The 17,692-nt window shown below is 38.5% G+C and overlaps 1 protein-coding gene across 1 annotated transcript in view; it reads left to right on the top strand.

Annotated features, from left to right (window-relative positions):
- The first annotated feature begins 8,984 nt into the window (after nucleotides 1-8,984).
- Mid1 (midline 1) overlaps nucleotides 8,985-17,692 on the top strand; it is a 338,517-nt gene continuing 329,809 nt past the window's right edge. The window contains exon 1 of the mRNA XM_005411393.2: nucleotides 8,985-9,215. The gene's annotated coding sequence lies outside the window, so the exon portion shown is untranslated. The remainder of the gene's footprint in view (nucleotides 9,216-17,692) is intronic.

Raw genomic sequence — 17,692 nt, forward strand, 5'->3', positions numbered from 1 at the left:
TTACTATAATACTGAACTCTGAACTTCATTCGGAATTCTCCAGGGTTCCCACAAATGTCCTCCTTTACCTGCTCCAGGACCCCACTCAAGGCACAGCATTGCATTTACTCACCACATGTCCTTGGCTCCTTGAGGTGGAAGCAGATTGATCAGGCATTTTACTAATTCCTTAATTTCAGTTTATTTATTTTTTTACATGATTAGACCGGGGCTATGAGTTTGGAAAAACATACTGTGGAGGTGAAGGGTCTTTTTCATCACATTATAGGGTGCGTGCTACCAAAATCTCTTATGGATGTGAGATGTTCACGTTGTTTTAATACCATTAAATGCACATCACTCTTAATCTAAAAATGAAAAAAATGGGATGTGTTATATGTTTCACTAAAACATAAATTGTGAAACTCTTCCAGTCTTTATTTCACTTGCTTTGTCTAATAGTATCTGTTGAACAAATGAATATCTCTGTATCTGTCTCCCTCCTCAAGTATACCACACATCAGTGTCCCTAGGTGAGAAAAAGAAAGCATAAGCTGCTGAAATGCTAATCATTTGACAGTCCAACCACGGTTATGGATATGGGTTATAAAGAATTCATTAAAAATAACTTTGGAAAACTGTGATATGTTTTCATCTTCCTAAAAGACCATTCTAAGTTTTCATTTGGTTTTAATATTCAACTGTGATGTCTTAAACAGTGCTAATGAAGTGAGAACTAAGCATATAGGAGTTAATAAATACAGACCTTGGAAAATGGAGAGGTGCTTTAGAATTATTAATGGAAAATTGCTCCTTTTCCATGCTCTTTGAGATTTGCCCACCCACGTGGTTATTTGCCATCTCATTAAAAAAGAAACCCTCAACAGCATCATCTGGAAACACCTGCCTAGCCAAATAAAAAGAGAGAGCTATTTAGAAGAGATAGCTTGATTTTCTTAGTGGCCTGAGTTTTTGTGCTTTACTCAAGCCAATGAATTTTATACTGCCAACAGATAATAATTGAAAGAGACAGTATAAAGTGAATGATTTGAAAGTCCAGCTTGCTTTATTTTATGGAATATGTGTTCCCTCAAAGCTAAGTTTTCAAAGGCCAAAATAATTGCTAACCTTTGCTGGTGGCACTGGTGGCATGAGGAATGTCACGTGAAGAAGTCTGTTTTATTTGTGCCGACACATACAGAAAGCTTATCTGCCACTGTGGGGAGGGGAGGAGAACAAGGCTGACCAAACAGAGTAAGAATTTCCTTTTATTTCCTATTCTTTTCTACACTGGTTGTTAATTATTTTAAACTGTGCTGGAATTTTCAAGGAATTAAAGGCCCAAAATGCCTTTATGGGATTTTGCCTTTGCTGAGATGGGGGTAGGGGGTCTGTAATTCTAGTCTTTTGTTTTGAGAGCAAACACTGGTCACTAAAAAGGTGCAAACTAGCTTCTCTCCAAGGCTAAGCATGGGTCCAAAATTCAGATAATATGTCCAGGAGAGAAATCTGAACATTTTCTGGTCTTTCATCCTCTTTGGTTCAAAAATTATTATGAAAACCATTGACCACAAGAAGGGCTTTTGCAGAGAATCAAACACCTAAAAATCAGTTTCAAATAGAATTTCAAAAATAAACTTCTCAGGACTATTTGGATACTACAGCAAATTTGGTGTTTGGGTACTTGGACAGGAATTGCAAAGGAAAAGTTTCTTAAGATAAGCATTTGTGTTTCAAATTTCCCCCACTTGGCTCTTTATGATAACAGCTTTCGTAAATAGCATAACAGTTGAAACATTTATTATTGGAACAGAAATGCAATTACATGCAGATGTTGTCCTGTGATTCATGGCTTTGTGCTACATACATTTTCAAACTGAAGGAAGAGCAAGCAGGTCATCAGGCAAATGCTGTAGGCTGAGCTCTGCTTACTCTCCTGGCTTGCGTTATCTAATCTCTTCTGTGAGTGTCGCCTCAATCTCAGCCTCCACTGCCCTTCTGGCAGCAGGTTTCATTGTGAAGTTTCCCCAACTACCGTCAAAAATTTCTTTTTATCCAACATAAGGGTTCTTTCCTTAATCCAAACCCGATTCTTTCTCAAACATTCCTGACCTGAGGCACACCACATTTATTTTTTTCACGTTTGTCATTGTTTTCTACTTTTTGTTTAGGTAGATTTTTGATGTTTTGGTTTTTTAGCTTTTGTTTTTGCTTTGCAATGAATGAACTATGTTAATGTCAGATAGTGATCACAGCTATGAAAGAAGTGAAACAGAAAAAGTGATACGGAACCACTGGAGACTGGAGGGATGGTGACATCAGTCATGGTTGTTTGAGTAGCTCTGGTCTAGAGAAAATGTGGGTATTAACTGAGAATTGAGGCATTCGTGGTAAAGATGGTAGATGTGTCATTTTTCTATGGTGGCTGTAACAAATTCTCCCAAACATGGTGATTGAAAACAGCTCAAATTCATTATATTACAGTTCTCAAGCTCAAAAGTTCAACACAAGTCTCAAAGGCTAAAATCAAGGAATCAGCTGAGCAGTGTTCCTTCCTCCTCTTTCCCAGCTTCTAGACACTGTGCCCTCCTTAGAGTGTAGCCCCTTCCTCTACCTTCAAACCAGCAATGGCTGCTGCAGTATTTCTCACACTGCATCACTCTGACACTGATTCTTCGACCTCTCACTTTTACATTATAAAGACCTTGTGAACACTCTGGGCCCACCCAGTTAATCTAGGATAATCTTCTTCTCTTAAAATCAATTCTTCCCACTTAATTCATATGCAACTTTAATACCCACTGCCACATCATATAATTTATTCACAGGGTTCCAGGATTAAGATGTGGCCACCTTTAGGAGTTCACTCTTCTGCCCCCTAGTGACCGTTCCAGGCATTGGGAAGGACATGTGCAAAGGTCTTAAGTTCTGGACAACGTGAGTGTGTTGGAGAGAGTGAAGGCCAGCGTCACCAGATGTAGTGCTAGGAGTTAGTTTTGCAGGCCTGGCAGAGGTCAGATTAGGAGACATTTGTAGACCTTGGTAAGGAAATCAGATTGCATTCTAATTGTAGGGGACCACTATTGCAATTATTTTTAATTAATTTTTTTTTTTTTTTTGTCTTTTGGACACTCACTAAGCAGTTCTGAGTTTCACTAAGCAGTTCAGGCTGGCCTTGAACATGCTTTATATCCCAGGCAGGCCTCAAACTCACAGTGATCCTCCTGCCTCAGCCTCCAGAGTGCTGGGATTACACACATGTGCCACCATGCCTAGCACTATTACAATTTTTAAGCAAAAAAAAAAAAAAAAAGAGGCGTGACCTGATATATGGTGTTACGTGATTACTTTAGCAGCTCTCTGAAGAGCAGACTGTAGAGAGGCAAGGCTATAGGTAGAGAGAATAATTAAGAAGCTACTGTTATAATTTGTTTAGAAGTTCTGAACCTGGGTGAATTTTGCCCCCTAGGGGATATTAGGCAATGTCTGAACACTTGTTTGGTTGTTGTGACTTTGGATAGGGATGTAAATGTATCTAGTGGGTTTAGAGCAGAAGCGTTGCTAAACACCCTACCATTCATAGGACCGCCTATGAGTTTTCACGATGCAGAATGACCCAACTCAATACTGCTGAACTTGAGAAACTGAGTAGGAGATGTAGCTGCCTTGAACCAGCATCAAAGTGAAAGTGTTGGGAGAAGTGGTCAGAATCAAGATGCAGGAGCATGCGGACACACATTGCTGGCTACGCTTCAGCTCTCAGAACTTTATCAAAGGAGGGAGAAGGTGTGGGTTCATTGCAAATCAAACTAGATTGGAGAGCGAAAGGCTGTGGAGACCCATGGAGAAGGGGAAAATAGATGGTGTGTAGCATGCTGGGCTTTCCTTGAAAGAACCCCAAAAGTCACAGCACAGGACTCCCACATACAGGTTGTAGTATGGTGCTTGTCTGTTATTCTGCTGACCTTCACTTTCCTAACAAATACTTCCCCTGCATTCTTTACCTGTGCTTTTGTGTCTTAGCCTTCCACACTTAACATTTATCATGCTTTAGGACTGAAAACCCAGGGAACCTGGGCCCTATTTCCCTCTCCATCTTCACTAGCTCGGTGACATTGCCTTTTCTTTATTTCTGTTTTCTCCTATGCTTCATGAAGACAATGTTTGTTTCACCAAATTTGACTAGTTATAAAAAATGGGAAAAATAATACCTATATATTCTACTTCTCAAACTTTTCCTTTTTCTCATTGTCTTCTTCTTCTAGGTCGTATAATATCTTATATTTATATACATATTATATTTATTATCATATTTGTTGCTGAAAGACAGTATAATTAATAGATATTTGACAAATTGAGAAGGTTAATTATACTCTGATTTTCATTTTCATGACATTTTTCAAGTAATATTTTTGGATAATTTCTTTTACCAATTTTCTCACTAGCATCTATGTAGAAAGTACAGATAATGGAATGTAAATAGTAAGGCCAAATGGATGCAAATGGCTAAAATAGGGTCCCTCCTGCCTTTTAGGTGGTTGCAATCATTTTGAGCACCTTATCACTCGGAGTCTTTTTTATAATATAGGGAAGAGGGGCCTGCAACTTAAAGGCAAGGTCAGCTGCCCGTTTGGTAAATAAGGTTTCATTGGGATGCCCATTTATTTCCATACTGTCTTTAGCTGCCTTGGACCATAACAAAAGAACTGAGTTGCAACAAAGACCTTTTAGCTGACAAAGTTGAAATTATTTACAACCTGGCTTTCTGTAGAACAACTTTTCTCACTTAGTCTTTTGAAAATTTCTGCTTCTGATAGCTTATTTCTCAAAATGTGCGTCCCTAATGAAGCAATCTTCTCACATCAGTCTATCTTCCAGTGCTTACATAGTTAATCTAACCATAATTTGAACATATCCCAAGAGCCTATACATATAAAAGTGCTAAGCTTCAAGTATATATTCAGTTTACAGGTTAGTGTTAGTGCAATATAGCCTTTTTTGTACCAAGTATTCTCAAGACCTTTAATCCTAACCACCTATTTATCATTATTGAAAACTAGTTCTTAACATTATTTTCCCTACTCTTCAAGGTCATTTTGAAGCATAATGCAATCCTCTGAGGTGTTAACTATCCAATTTGACACCATCTGCAAATTAAATCAGTTTGTCTTTTATATTATTGTCCAAGTCACTGATAGAAAGGGTCAATTAAGTAGACATCCTGAATATTCCTTATGGTATAATGACCGGCATTTTAAGTTCAGAAATGACTGTCTAGTTTCCACTTCCCTAGATCAGGGACTTAATGGTAAACTCAGAGATTGTCAGTGATTCTGGCTGAACCCGAGGGAAAAGTGATGTTTAGAAAGAATGTTCTGGGGAGCCAACTTTGGGGTAGATCATGCAGGTGTCTGCTCCTTTTCTGCCTTCTAAGAAGTGTCCTAAACTATCTTGGTTACTTTTCTCTCATTGCTGAGACAGAATACGCGACACCCAGAATTAAGGAAGGAAAGGTCCATTTAGCTCACAGTTTGTGGAGGTTTCAGGACAGGGAAAGAGTTCATGGTGGCAGAAAATAACAAAAGCAGCAAGAGCAAAAGGGAGGAATGACAAGCAGCCTCTTTCCCTCCTTTACATTGTATGCAAACTACCCGCCCCAGGGTTGGAATAGCTCTTACACCCATAAGCCCAGCATTGGACCATAGATCAATCATAAACTCTAGAAGCCCATCCCATAGCTGCAGGAGGCTTTGGGGCAACATCCAGACACAAACAATAACATAAACCAACAAGGTACTCAAATTGATTACAGGTCCTTTTCCACACAAGTGGGAGTGGATAAATTGGTGAAATATATAAAATTGAGATAACTAAAATGTTACCTTTCTCCAGCCAAATGACTTGCCATATGTGTCACATCTGTATTCATCACGTATTCTGATTCTCCTCCATGTTTTTGAAGGTAAATAGGGTCAGTGGACTTGCTTTAACCAATGAGACGTGATGGAACAAACTAATCCTCGTCAATTGTTAGGTAACAAAATTTTCGTGATATGGCCAATTCACCAAGTTTTACCTTTCCTTGGTATTTATCTTCCTTGGTTCAGCCCAGGTATACCTTGACTAATCAAGGTAAGGCCAGCCTTTGCTTAACAAAAGTGGGAGCTGTAGTTTTAAAAGCATTTATTTACAAATATTCCTATACTGAAGTAAAAGCTCAATTAGATATTCTTGTATTGTGAAAAATGTTATAATTTCATATCCCAAAGCTTTCCTGCAAGACTGTAAGTTCCATGAAGAAGGAGAGACAGGTCTAGCTTGTTTATGGCTGTCTTTCCAGGGCATTGCAGAATGCCTGAACCATATGAAACATCAATAACATATGTGGACTGATTAAAAGAAATCTCACTGGGTATTTTAAGAAATCTGAGAGATGTGCAGCCACTTTTACTCCCACTTTGGAAGTGATGCTCAGAAATATTAAGTAATTTATCCAAGGTCACACATCCATGAGATGGAACTGGATTTGAGGCATCTTCTGACTCTAAAGCATTTTCATGTTCTTGAAGAGCAGGCGGTAATCAGGGTGCAGCAGAAATAGTAAGTGTTCTGGAGTCTGACAGACTGAGGTTTGAATTATAGCTCAAGTATTCATTAGTTATATATCACTGGGAATTTCTAAAATCTATCCCCTAATTTTTTTAGAAACCACAATGATATTTTCTCCTCTTCAAGTAGTTCTTGTGCTTTATTTAGCTTCCTATAAGTGCAAATTTTGGCATGGTATAATTGCTCAGCTGTAAGTACTCTCTCATTGGGGTCCTATATGGTTAGGTTGAATTCATGCTGCTTTAGGGACCCAACCTTTCCCAAAACATTTCTTGAGGCACTCAAAATGGATTCAGCAGAGGGTTATAATCCATCTTTGAAATAAGCTATTTTGAGATCCAAATTTCGTTTTGACATTGGAATTCAATCATTGCAACCTATAATGTTTTGCGTTTAAAATCTAAGTGATTGTTTGCTCAGAATCAGAAGAACAAATTTGGAGGCCAGTTTAAGATATTTAAAGATTTAACCTGCCCTGGAAAAATACACATTCTTCATCTTGCAACAACATGTTAACAAAGTCTAAAGTTTCTGCATAAATAGAACTTCTTTCAGTGAGAACTATGAGGGCATAAAAGGTGCAGGATCAGAAATGGACTACATTTGTAAGAGCCATTTCCCTAGCATGGCATAGAGTTTTATTTAAGAGTAATGAAAATGCAATAAATAGAAAATGGCAATATTCCTTTCAATAAGGGAATCAAGATGAGTCTTAAGTTGATGCAATAGAGATGTGTATGCTGTGAACAGAAAAATGTGTGTAATATTTGCAGTTATATTTTCATAATATCTTGTAACCGAATTTCATATCCAATAAAAGTATGCTTCCTATCTTATTTTATGATCTTTCTGAAAATATTTAAAGGCAGTTATTTTAGCAGTAAGTTATGACTTTATAAAAAGTATTTTAATCAATTTGTACATTGTGTTTAAACTCTCTGGACTGATGATTAGATACTATATTTGAATGTGGGAAACTGCCATTTTAACGTTCTGTCTCTTAAAATTGATTTCATTTTTGGAAATGCTGTTGTAGTTAAATTGTAGAAGATCTGTGACTTTGGATCTCCCACATACTGATCATGTGACATTGGAGCAATCATTTTATTTCATGCAAGCCAACTTTGTTATTGTAAAGAGAAAACAATTTGCACTTCACAGCATTCCTGAGGAGATAAGAAAAGATATCTTATACAAAAGTCTTTGCCCAGTATAAAATGCCCCTCCTCACTGTGATTTTTGTGTTTCACTCTTCTTGGCAGAAATTCTTTGAGATTAGTTTGCATTGGTGCTGGTTTAGATGGTGTGGACACACTCACACTCTCCCGTTTCTGGAACAGAGATTTAAAAGAGCCCTGAGCTATTTTTAATAAGGTTGTCACTGGTCAAAGATCCGCCAATGGATGGACAAAATGAAACATGCTATTGCTTTAAAGCTAGGTCTTATTTAGCAGGCCATCCAATATGTAAGAAAATCTCGTATCTCAAATTCATTTTAAAACCTCAAGGGAATGGGTTAAAATAAAAAAAGAATTCTTACTTCACCAGGTGGTAGGTAAAGGTGGGGTGAAAGTCAATTATTAAACAATTTATGAGAGCTACATATTTACATTTAAAGACTATATTTTGAGCCTAGAGTTAAGCCTCCTATCTCTAGATTTCATTTAAGGTTTATTTTCTTATCTTCTTTAATCCAGGAAGTTGTTTAAAATTTTTAAAAATATAATTATACAAATTCAAAAATCCTAGAATTCTTTTCTTAAGCCATCAAAAAGCATGTCAATATGTGGCTTAGGCGAGTTATTACTCTAAGATATGTTATTATCTGTCATTTCATCCGTCAAGAATACAGTAGCAATTACTGCATCAGAAAGAGAGTAAACATACAATGATCATATTGCATTATCTCCTGAAGCGTGGGGAAGTTGACTATTAGTAAATTGAAATAAGGCTTTGAGCCTTATTTGCTGGAAGTTTATTCACGTTCTTTTTCTATCCAATGTTTTTTATTTATTTCCTTGAAAATAATCTCAAGACCAGTTACCCTGGTTTTAACAACATGAACAGCAAATTATAATATCCTATTCTTTGGTTTTTCTTCCTACGATGCCTTCAGGTAATATAAGGTTTGTCAGAGCCTGTGATATAAAATACTAGCTCTTGACTCGCAGTTATTCTAGAAGGGCCAAATTTGCAGACTGCCAGGATAAAGATGATTTTAATTAAATCACACAAATTCCTTTGTACTGCAACCGAAGCCCACGCAGGCTGCCTCTGAGCCACTCCGGCGCGCGTAGAGTTAACCAGGTTACCGGGTTCCTAGTTAACTTCTTTCACCAGGAATGCAATTCATGTTTACCTATATAAGGAAACCTGTTAGGCTGACCTGAGTTTGGAGGATTTTTGCGCTGACTGAGAGGCATGTAAGCACACACCCTGGAGAGGGGGAGCGACTCCCAGCTGGACAGAGCAAGCTTCCCGACCGCCCCAGCCATTCAGCTGATCGGAGGCAAAGTGTAGAGCCAGCACTTGCCCCCGAGCAGCCGGCTTGGAGGACCTGCAGGCTTGCCTCTTCCAGATCACAGTTGAGCAACAAAACGCCCGTCTTGGGAAAAATGGGGAAGCCGGTGAGTCTTACCGCTCGCTCTCTCTCTGCTTGCTTCTGCTAAGGGGCACGCCTCACTGTTCTCACCCAGGAAGCAAAGTGAGAGGCGTTGCTCAGCCTCTAACCCCACAGCTCCTTCCTGAGCAAATACAATGCTTCGCAGATACCTCCAACCAACTTTCTCTGTCTGTTTTGCACCTCAAAACTCCAAAAATCCACCGAGGTGACGGTATTAGCACCTTAGACTTTCCAGAGCGTGTTTTTACTGGGCTAGTTTCTATACCATTGCGATGAGCATACTTTCTCATCTTTGTTGTACTCTAAAACAGTGGAAATGAGTTTGGGGGTGCTCTGCGAGGCATGTGTAGCCCCCAAGGAAGCAATAGTAAATCTAAGCGGGGTACTTAAAACCGCAGGCAGTGTGATAGTGTGCAGAAGTGTAATTTGCCACTAAAAAGGCAGTCTGAAGGTATCATTTTTCATTTACGCAGCAGCAAAATCCTTGCATCTTATGCTTGTAATAAAGGACACCTTCTGAGACACTGAGGAAAGAAAGAAGCCGAGCTGGCCTCTTTGTTCTAGAAGTGTATAGGAGTTCACTCTTGCCTTTTGACAACTAGCATATGTCTATTTATATATGAGGTGAGAATGATGAATATAGCTTTATGTCAAGGGCATTGCAGTCAACTGAGTTAAATTTTGACAGTATTTTATATATGAACAATAATCAGAATCTGAATGTAATTACACATGGAAATGTGAAAGTATCTAACAGACTTGCAAGGTAATTTTAGTTATGCTTGGGAATAGCCAATTATTTGAGTCAATTGGGAAAGGGGGAAAAAGACCTATTTCTATTGAGTTCTGCACCAAAGGTAAAACTTTTGAGAAAAAAGTTCATTTCTATAGCTGTGAGAATTGATCTGAAGTGTGGGGCAAATTGGTATCTTTATTTTTCCAGGACAAAAAGGTTTTCGGTATTCAGTGAGCTTGGATAATTGTGCTGAATGACGTGACTGCTCATTTTTCTAAAGGTGTATTGTCATTTTCCATCCTGAACTGGAACTTAGTGCTAAGAGTTCAAGGAGCACAATTGTGCTACTGCCTGCAACAAGTGGTACAAGGTTTCTGATACTGAGAAATTAATTTCTTACCTGAACTTACTGAAAAGTAATCAGGGGAAACAAGCAGATTTGAGAGAATGATCACTCTTTACAAAACTTGCAAGTCACAGTCCCTTCCTCAGAGAGACTGTTGTCTTAATACAGACTGGCAACCCCCTCTTCATAAGGACAAAAGCTATGACTGATTTAATGTAGGGTCCTTGACTCCAAACAGCACAATTATCCTTAGAAACATGGTTTAAATGAAACTAGCTCACTTCCGAGATAATGAAACAGCGAAGCAGTGTGTATAGTACAGCGGATGTTTCAGTAAATGGAATTCTTAATAACACAAGCAATAGAGGGGACAGTGCAAATGTTTGAAAGCTTGTTATCTCCTTGGTACTGCTTGGAAAATAGGAGTCTTAATATTGTGCTGCTATCAATGAGAGTATCCCAGGAGACACAATACGCTATTTTCAAATATACAGTTAATAGCAGATGGTTTAATATCAGGTTGTCTCATGCTGCCGATGAGATGGCCCCAAGCCAATTCAACGAACACGTCTGCCGTTTTTCCTGTGAGTGGATATGTACACAGTTATTATACATTAATTACATTAACAGCTCAGGGACTGTATAACCAGAAAGACAGATAAATCCTCTGTGGCAAAGAGGGTGGGGCGTCATACACAGAGTTTTGGATCTCATGGTTAGAAGTCTCCTTGCCAGTAGAATATGAGTAACTGCTAGTGATTGGAGTCCCGGCTCTAGAATCCACTCATTCGAGCTCCTAGGCAGCTCATTTGGGGTAATATTGATTATGGTTTTAATAATCTGGCATTGACAAAGTTTCTGGAGGATTTCTTCTTAAGGATTAGTTATTTTAGTGTCCAAAGTATTCTCTAAGGAAAGAAAGTTATAATGTTGTATTGTTGCACTAACCTTCATCAAGTCACTGGGCACTGTGTTCTTGTGGGAAAGGTATAGCCATTTGGCAGCTTCCTTAAGCCCGTGAGACATTAGTTGGTACCATGATTAAAAGAGTTTGAAAATATTTGGAAAAACAAAGAATATAGAAGTTCTCAGAGCCTTAATATGTTCATTTGTGTTGTGCCTCCCCGAGGGAGGTGTAGTGTACACCAGGAGAAGAGTGGTTTGATGCAGCTTATTGTGGCTTGCTTTTTGGATGATCATCATGAGGAGCATTCTCGGAGCCCAAGCTTCCAGGTGGACAGGCTGCAGAACAGGGAAGATGATGAGTGCGCGGCAGACATGCTCAGTTGTTTATCTCTCTTCACACCTGGGCCATCAGACTGTGCCTGGATGGAATTATTTTTATTATCTAAAAATTATTATTTTTATTACCTAAAAATTATCTCTGGACCCCATAGCTTCCTCAGTTTTCCCCCAAAGTGTTGTATAGACTGGATCAGTTTATTCGTCATGATATGTAAAAGATACCAAACAGCTTTTGACAACCCAGGCCCAAAATATTGATCGAGCCAGGTATAAGGCCACCACTCTTTTAACCTAAGCCTTGGGGTGCAATGAAAAGAAAAATGGCCTAATTTTTATCATCTTTCATGTGATTGTGGAAATGTCAGTGGCTGCTCTATGTCATCCAGTTTGTCCTCTTCATTCCTAAAAGAATTTAAGAAGATGTTCTATAGTGTGTGTGTGTGTGTGTGCATGCATATGTGTGTGCGTGTGTGCACACATGCTGTTTTATTCTCAAAGATCTGAAAAGCTCATGATAGAGTGTTTCTTCATGGGATCTTTTTGAATGTTTAAATATTGCTTCTACTTTTCTTTCTGAAACTGTTCTTTGATTGGGATTTTCTGACACCAGAGTGGCTTAGTCCGGGGCAATGGACATAAAAGAATCCAGCTTCAAAGGTTATTTATTAAATGCAAATTCCTTCCTTGGACACTGCACCAAATTTGTAGTAAACATTCCTATCCTCGGTGAACTTTCTCTGCCTACCATTTGACATCAATTACCTTTCAAAAACATTTGACATTGTTAATTCCTGTTACATTCATTCAGCAAATATTTATTGAGTACCTTTTAAAGTCCTTTTCTAAGTTTTCTCAAGAAAAGACAGTATATAAGCGACAGATGAATTTAAACCAAATCTTCATGCAACAGATAGCATCCCCGCAAAGAGAAATCTTATGACTTGAATGATGCATGGCATGTGAAGTTAGCGTTACTTGATCATCCATTGTTTTGCTTCAACTTTTAAATCTAAACTTCCCAGCCAGTGAGCACAAAACACTGGCGGGCAGTGAACAGGTAACTGACATGTCAAGATATTCATGCTTTTACTAACCAGGTGATTTCCATGTTAGGGGAAGTCAGGTAGATGCCAGTGAACTGCACATGTTAACAGAGGAAAGGCACTGTTAGAATTGCCCTGCAGGACGTCCATAAATGAGAGAGCTGGATGATGTCAGTTTATATATTGCTAATGTAATTTTCAAGACCAGTCTCTCAGGCTGGAGTGTGGCTCAGTGACAGTGTGAAAGAAAAAGAGAGAGAGAGACAGAGAGAGACAGAGAGACAGAGAGACAGAGAAAGAAAGAAAGAAAGAAGGAAAGAAAGAAAGAAAGAAAGAGAGAGAGAGAGAGAGAGAGAGAGAGAGAGAGAAATTTATCATGAGTTGTTAGGGGTTCCTGGAGTACCACAAAGAGAAGTGATATTTCTAGAGTACTAGGGTAAGTAGAAAGCTTTTATACTGGTTTATAACCACTGGAAATTATTAAAGTAGACATTCTAGTAACAATCTTCATGAAGCAGCTACTGTTATTTCTAAGAATGTACATGTAAAGCATAGGATTGGAGCTGGGCATGGTGGCCCATGTTTATAATTCCAGCACTCTGGAGTGCTGAGACAGAAAGATCATCATTTCAAGCCCAGCCTGGGCAAATCAGTAATTTAAGTGAGGCCCTGCCTAAAAATTAAAAATAATAATTAAAATAAATTTTTAAAAACCTGGGGATACAACTCGGTGTGGAGGTCCTGGGTTCAATCCACAGTACTACAAAGACATAAAGAAAAGAAAGAAAGAAAGAAGGAAAGAAAGAAAGAAAGAGAGAGAGAAAGAAAGACAGAAAAAGAAAGAGAAAAGGAAAAAGATAGAGAAAAAGAATAGATTAGGAGACCATGAATTAATAATTGATTTGTACCAGTAGGATTTTCCAAGTACCAAGAGCATCAGTACAATGAACTTAAAATATATTTATATTTAAAGAAAGATTAATTGATGAAATGATAAGCAGGTCCAGGATTTCTGTTTTTTTTTTATTTTAAAAATAAAAGGAGGAAAATATTAACAGACAGTCGACATTTTACAAAATAGCAAAGGAACAGTACAGACAATACAGAGTTACAAACAGAGTGGTAGGAAATTAACAATGCTTGTTGTATTACATATTGATATCTTCAAAGTGGTTTCTCATGAAAGCAGATATAGACATACAAAGCTGATCAACCAAGGACTCATTGACAGTTTCTTTCAGCAAAGAAATACAAGACAGGATTTCTGTTTAAATGTAAAAGTTCATTTCTGTTTTTCAGTTAATTGCTTGCAGTCACATACAAGGGAATCATCTGTGAAGGAACCTTTTAAATACGTTGATCTACTTCACACATTAATGCCACACACTCAGTTAATGTTCTTTTTGATGTGAAAAGAAAATAAAAGTGGATTGCAGTGCTTTGGGGAATGCAGCATTCTCAGATGTGCATGGTACTTAATAGCTGTATCTGCATAAAGAATAGCATGAACTGTGTGTGAGCTAGTATGCTCACACTCTCCTGTGAGTTGCTCTTCACTTGTCTAAACTTGAGGCAGAAATGAGATTAAGCAGAACCTCCTTAATTTGACAATTTGAGTTTTAACATGTGACAGAATTGGAATTTTGGTTAAAGAGTTGAGCCAGGAAATGCCGCATTATTTATAGGTATTGTTCTGCAACAGAGACCTTGGTAATTTAAACCAAAATTATTTTCCCCCTTGAGTATCTAATTGGGCAGTTACTTATATCTGTGCTGACATGCTCATCATGTATTGCCTTGGGGAACAAAACAGTATATAAATTATCAGAGAACAGATAACAAGTTTATAGGAACTGATAACCTTGGTTTAAAGTTAGGGAGCAAAAGAACAGTAGTATTTCCCAATGTTCTTCCAAAGAAGTGGACAGTGGATCTAACAGTGGAGCTATAAAAACACACTTCATTAGACAGTTACCAGTATTCAAAATGGTCATGTCTGTGATTGCACAATACTCAGCTTGAGGCCAATCAATATATTGAGGTTAGGTCTGAAATGGGTGGGGATAGATTAGGCATCTTCAAGTGAACAATTCTGGGACTGAAGAAGTAGAACCAGACCTGTACTGGTGGCCCACTCATTGATATAAAATTTATGTTTTACTGAAGCATGTCTTCTACCCAATCGCCTAATCATTTGTTTTACATATTTGTACCTGTAGGCTTTTGTGTCTGAAGCCCTTGTTCTGTAGTGTTTTATGTTATCTCAATATAAATTCCATATGCTTTATAAACAAAAGAAAACATACTCACTTTATATTTTTAATTTACCAGCTTGAAAGTTTTTCCAATACCAGTGGCAGAGGGTGCTGGACTAGTGAATGCATTGAAGGAAAAACACTTGTTTTGCTTAATAAGTAGAACATCTCCCTGGCTTCGGTTCACTGCAGTGGTTTTTCAGAGATCTTGAGGGACCTCTCTCAGAGTATGAGGCCCCAAGATTACTCCCAGACTCCATCTCCAACTTCCCAGCAGAAAGGAAACATTTAATCTGATGTGGCTCCCAAGATGTAGAGAGTATGTGTCCTCGTCTGATGGGCCCTGGCAAGAGTTCACTTCCTGCTAGGTCAGGGGGGGACCATATGGTATTTTTTGGAGGGGGTTTTTCTCCGGTACCAGGAACCGAACTCATGACCTTGCGCTTGCCAGGCAGGCGCTTTTGCCGCTGAGCTAAATCCCCAGCCCACCATATGGTATTTATATGATGAAATGGGACAGACTTTTCAAAATGTACTTCAAGAGGGTCTCTATGTCTGACTTACTTTTATTAAATCCCAGATACCATCTATTTTAAGGTACTCGACTAGGAAAGAAAAAATTGAATCAATCTATAACACAATATTTTCTTCACACTTAAGTGTTCTATGCAACAATTTATTGAACACGCTCTTTTAGGCTTATTTCCACTGATTATTTAAAACTCTTTTCCATACATAAAATGTAAAGTGTAGGTAAGTTAAACTTCTAAGCAGTTTCAGCTTCTCGACCGTGAGTCATTATGTTAGTGTTTTTCTGTAGCATCCCATCATTCTTTGAGCCAGTTGTAGCATTTCCTTGAAAAGAGTTTGTCTTCTATCTTTAAGATTTTACCAGAAGATAACCAAGTATATTTCTTCCTCAGGCGGTCCTATGAGGGAATGTAGTTAATGTCTGTACCCCTAAGGCACATCCACATCAGTTACCCCACATCTTAGTGAGTTACTTCTTTAATCCTTCTAGTATGTCTCCACAAATGCATTAAGACGCAGCACACTTGCAGGGTTCTAGAGGCTGCCTTGGTATCTTTCTTTCTGCCAGTCTCACCCGATCCCAAGGCCATCTAAATCTCTCTCTGGCCTGGGGAAAATTTCTCTCTCCTCTTTCTTTATTTCCAAAAAAATTATTACAGTAAAAGGTACATTGCCACTGGTCCCCCTTATGCTTCCTCTGTCTTTGAGAGGCTTTTCAATATGTATGACTTCTCTTCCATTAATGGATAAGGTTTGTTTCAAATAATGCCTATAATTAAACTGAAGTGACAATGATAGGAACTGTTATGATCAAAAACACTCATGAGCAAGGAGTGACAATGATGCCATGACTGCAACCTGAACAGTGATAAATGGAGATACCTCTCAACATCAGTTAAGTTAAAGTGGGAAGGTTTTCTCTGAGAACTCATGATCTAGAATATGTCTTTCCCAGCTCACTGGGTCCCTGAGGTCTCAGCATTAGAGCAGGATTTCATTGTCTTTTAAGATATCAACAGTGTTTCAGTAGAAATTACACGGCTTTATGGAAAGCAGCATATTTAGTTGCCATATTTATTGTTTTAGCTTGGATTTCTTTGCAGTTAAGGCTAAGTTAGAAGCTGGGCACAGTGGTACACATGCCTGTAATCCCAGCACTGAAGGAGGTTGGGGCAGGGCGATTGCAACTTCGAGTCCCACCTGGGCAACTTCATGAGACCCTCTCTCAAAATAAACAATAAAAAAGGAAAGGGGATGTAGCACAATGGCAGGGCATCTTTGGGTTCAATCCCTGGTATTAAAAAAGAGAAGACTGAAAGAGAAAGGTTGTATGAGGATGGGACAAAAATGGGGTAGGGGTTAAGATAGAGGAGTATAAAGAAGACAAGAAGCAGAGAAAAAATAAGAAGCTTAACAGCCACTGAATATTTATCAAATGCTAGCTCTATGCCAGTTATCACCCTACGTATTGAGGCTAAAGTGGAACCCACTCTCATCAAGGAGACAATACTATAGTCTAGCAGACAAGCACTAATAAAAGATCACAAAAACAAGGGGAAAGGTGTTCCTGTAAAAAAAAAAAAAAAAAAGCTATAAAGTAGAGCTATGAATTACTATGCGATTGTAGCAGAAAGATTTAGCTAATCAGCAGGGAAGTCAGAACTTTGCTAAGAAGGGGATTCTTAAGCTGAGAACTAGAGGGAAAGGACCATGAATCAGTGTATTTGGAGGAATAAGAAATAGCCAGATTCTGTGAGTCAGTTTATAATAATGACTGACGTTTCTCTTTCAAAGAGACCATATTGACAGCAACCTGGAAAACAGATCAGGTCTAAGGGGCATCAGAATGAATGTGCGTGGACCAGACAGGAGCTAGAAAAGTGGTCCAGGGGAAAAGGGTATCTACGTGTACCAATATCATGGTGGTAGAAATGAAGAGCAGTGCATGGATTCCAGTTACATTCTAGTGTCAAAATTGACAGAGTGGGTAATAGATGGGACGTGAGAGGTGGTGAGGTACCAGGAGGTGTCAAAGCAATTTGGTTCACATAACTGGAGGGATAGTGGCATCACTAATGATGTAGGAAACAAGGGAAGGGAACCTGGCCTGGGGAAGGAAAGAAATCATTTGTAGCCTGATGGAGTGGAAAATTCATGAGCTTTGAGGCTGAGAGTCACGGTGTGAGTTCAAATCCTAGTTCTTCCTCACTAGCTGTGAGATGCTAAATTTCTCTGAGCCTCAGTTTCCCATGTTTAAAATTAAGTCATAAACATCCACTGCAACAGTTGATGAAAAAATCAAATGAGATGTGAGTAAATGAAAAT

Source organism: Chinchilla lanigera, unplaced genomic scaffold (assembly GCF_000276665.1).
Source record: "Chinchilla lanigera isolate Chin_1 unplaced genomic scaffold, ChiLan1.0 scaffold00143, whole genome shotgun sequence".
Classification (NCBI taxonomy): Eukaryota; Metazoa; Chordata; class Mammalia; order Rodentia; family Chinchillidae; genus Chinchilla; species Chinchilla lanigera.